Genomic DNA, 4,190 nt, shown 5'->3' with positions numbered 1-4,190 from the left:
GGTAACAAGATTGTATTCGATAGAGAGCTAAGCTCTCGGCTACGTAGCTATCTATATACAATGCTGGTTGCTAGGGTAACAATCGGGCCGGGCAGGTGGAGTAAACGAGGTCGTAGACGAGTATGGGAGGCGAAGGGCGTTCAGCCCGTTACACTTTGGATTTATCTTAACACCCTCTATTGAGATAATAAAGCCTAGGTACTTAGTTTCCTTTGTATAGAATTCGCACTTGCTAGCCTATAAGTATAACTTGTACTCCTTAAGCTTCTGTAGTACCTTCTTAACATATTTAATATATTCTTCTAGCGTACTGTTGGTGTATACTAATACATCGTCTAGGTAGGCTGTAACGAAGATTCCTAAGTATTCGTGGAGTGCCTTGTTAATCACTAACTAAAACGTTGCTGGCGCATTCGTTAGTCCGAATGGCATGACTGTGTACTCGTACAGTCCATACTTTGTCTTAAAGGCCGTCTTCCACTCGTGTCCTTTCTTGATTCGAATACGGTAAAACCCTTCCCGTACGTCGACTTTTGTAAACCACTTGGCTCCCTAGAGTCGATCCATGAGCTCTCCTATAAGTGGTAAGGGATATTGGTTCTTTACCGTAACCGCGTTCAACCGTCGGTAGTCGACACATAGTCGCCACTTCCCGTTTGGCTTCTTTACAAACAGAATTGGAGAGGCTATTAGGCCATGTCTAGGTCTAATAAATCCCTTTTTTAAATTCTTCTAGAGGTAATCCTGCAACTTAGCGTCGTGCTCAGGTGATATAGGGTACATTCCTCCTAGGCTTAACTTAGCTCTATCTTTGAGGACGATCTCATAATCCTAGTCCTGGTGTTCCGCTAGGTCTGTTGCTTTATTTTCCTCGAACAGTTCTCTAAACTCGTTCGTCTAGTATTCTATTAGTATCGCCAACTGTGGTACTAGTCCTTCCTTTGTAGTCGCGACTTGTTTTAACTAAATAACTCCTACTTTCTAAGGGTCCTTCACATAGATTCTCGCGATCTTATGTGGTGAGATCGTACCTATCCTCCCGTCCTTAGGTGAGCTCTAGATAATCGGGTTCGACTCTTTTCGTACTCCAGCAACCTTGTGCATAGGTTCTCTTCTAAGTATCGTTTATTTCCGCCAATCAATGGCTAGATTGTGCTTTAACAACTAGTCGTAGCCTATTAACATGTCTTCCTCACCAAGATCTATGATGTTGATTATCTCTTAACTTTCCGTCCCTGCTAAATCTATTGGCACTAGCTTAGTCTCTAGTCTTATCATGCCGTTCTCGTACGCGATTGGGCTATCATCGGCTAATACCGCTCGCATCGGCACCTTCTTGGTCTAATAGGGTATCTTATGCATCTCCACCACCCTGGGTGAGATCATAGTTCGTGCAGCACCACTGTCTATAGTCGCTGTCACACGATGTCCGTTCACGAGGACTATCGCTTAGAGTCTAAGATCCTGCGTCCCTACGCTCTTAACTCCTACATAGGTCGTTTTCGGACTGCCTACACTAGCGTGACCCTATCCCTAGTAGCGTCCTAGTTTTTTAACTGTCTTCCCTTTCTCTTAGGGAAGTACCTATTGTCTATTTTAGCATTAAAATACGCCTAGCATGCATAGTTATAGCAAAAGGAATAATGTATATACTTGTAGGGAACTAGTCCTGCTATTGCTGCTAACATAGCTTGCATTCGTGTTGTTGTCACCCTTAGTGTTTCTTGTTAGTGCATGCGACAATTCTTTGCCATGCATTCTTGCGCTGTTATCGTGCTATAGTAGAAGTTGTCTACCTTTTAAGCATTTCGTTGTTGCTTCCTATAGTACTCGCAGTTCTCCTTGCACTAGAACTAACACAGCTTTTAGTGTGCTTGCTGCTTTTTTTGTTAGTGCATGTGGCATCTATCTACTTAACACTTGTTATACCACAATTGCGTATAGCAGTAATTGTTCTTATTGTCCTTAGTTTCTTCGCGTTTCCTTAGGTAGTAGTCGCACTATGCCTTATAGTTAACCTAATGCAGGTGCTTATGTTGCTTTATCCGTTCCTTAAACGTGCGAGGTTTGTTCCTCTTAACTTTGGCTTCTAGGTCTCTAAAGCTAGGTTGCTTATAAACCGCTTAATATCCAATCTCTTTAGAGTTTAGTCCTGTGATAATGATTCGGTCTTTAAGAGCGCAATTATCAGCCTAGTGTGTGGCGTCTCCACACATCTAGCATAGTTAGTTTCTTAGGCGGCGCTGTACTTTGGCCCCTTTAACCCTATAGTCTGTTAGTAGTAGGTCATCCTACTTAAAGTCCTTTAGTCCTACGGCTTCTTGTATTATCTTAAAGGCCTCGTCTAACTTCTATTATGCCTCCTTATACAAGTCTAGGTCGCTAAGCGTGTCGTTAGGTTCTATGTCCCGTAGGTAGGGTGTTCCGCACCTAATTATCCTAATCTTGATTTAACCTTGCTTAACTTTATTAGAATAGTCTCTAGCAAAGTGTTCTTGTTTGCTATATTAGAGATATGCTTTGTTGTTGTAACGCCTCTAGCGTTCTTCCTTAGAAAGACCGTCCTGGCCCTTTCTTCAGGTGTTCTAGCTCTTGTTTTCTTGCACCTTGCCTGTTATAATAGTGTCGCCATCCTTGTCTTTACTGTGACGTTGCTTCCTTGTGTTTGCTAGCGTAGGCTAGAATAAGCGTTTCCTTTGCTTGTATCTTTCCTACAGCCTATGGTCAATTCGCGTAGCCAGCTCTATTAAAGCATAAAGCGTTTCTAGCTTTTTATGGTGTACAAGACCGTCTTTAACATTTTCCTTTAGACCACTCTCGAACACGGTTCGCAGCGCAGCATTATCCTAATTAATTCTTGCCTATAGCTGTTTAAACTCTGCTGTGTATGCTAAGACTAACTTAGTCTGCTTTAAGCGAGTAATTACCTTCTCCGCTTAGTTCTTTTTATCTATTTCCCTAAAGATTCGTCCCATCTCCTTCTTGAAGTTATCCTAGTTTCCGAATATTCCTTAGGTTTCGCTTTTGGTTCCTAGGTTGTCTGCGTCCTTTAGGAAGTCCTTGACATAGGGTTCTATCTATTTGGCCGCCCTGCCTTTCATGTAGGTACTTATCACAAGGATCTTATCCTAGTCTATTAGTACTCTATTATACTCGCAGTACAAGTCGATGTTAGTAAGGAATGTCTATAGTTTAGTGTGGGTTCCGTCGAACTTCTTAGGTGCCGCTATCTTAGGCTTTGTAAGGGATTTCTTCTTATTTAGGGTGGCCATTAGCTAACTCGAAAGCTAATTAATTATATCCTGCATGCTAGCTATCTGCCGCTGCGTGATCGTGGCCTGTCGCCTAAGATTCCGCAACTCTCGTAAGTTCCGTGCGTCTTCGTCCTTATCTTTATCGTTACTTGGGGTTAGCATCTCGTCGTCGAGTACTGGTTGGGGCGCTGGTCTGGGACCCTGTACTGGTCCGCCGGCACTAGCCTGGGATTAAGAGTGATTATAAGACATTATGGATTTTAATTAGGTGTACTGTTAGTTAGTCCTTCTACAAAGACTTAGTGGTGGTTAAAGTGTTACATAGGGGTTGGCTATACTTCTCTAATCTCAGTCTAGGTTAGGGCGAGTAGACTAAAGCGGTAGTCCGTGAGATTGTTTGCGAAGTGCTATGTGGAAAAGAGTTATAGGATTTAACCAAAAGAATAAACAATCAATTCTACAAGGTAGAATAACTAGTATCAATCTATGTAAGAGATGAACTATTCTGAAGTTGACCACAACGAGTGTAACAATGAAATCCAACCCATTCTTATACCCATTGCCTCTAGTCCTGCCATCCCTAACATCCCTTACATCCCTAGGATGTCGCTGAGGGCTTTGATGGCTGTCCTCCCCAGGCGCCCTGCCATCCGTCAGATGGCTCATCTTGGCGGGATGGCACATCACGTGACCCTAGCCCCGCGATGATCATTACCTTCTGACGTGGACGTCCATAGGCTCCTTGCCTCCCATCCGTTGTCAAGGAGAGCATCCTTCTTGTTACTTGTAACAAGCAAAGGTAATATCTAGATAAGTATTAACAGCGGCGTATAGGAGCGAGCTAATCTTTTGTTAATATCAATTAATCTTATTATTATTATTATTATTATTCCATTAGAGTCTATCTGCAGTCAGTGACTATGTAAGACTTTGGCC

The sequence above is a fragment of the Exserohilum turcica genome, assembly GCF_000359705.1.
Source record: "Exserohilum turcica Et28A unplaced genomic scaffold SETTUscaffold_12, whole genome shotgun sequence".
Taxonomy (NCBI): Eukaryota; Fungi; Ascomycota; class Dothideomycetes; order Pleosporales; family Pleosporaceae; genus Exserohilum; species Exserohilum turcicum.
Note: the sequence above shows the minus strand (reverse complement) of the source record.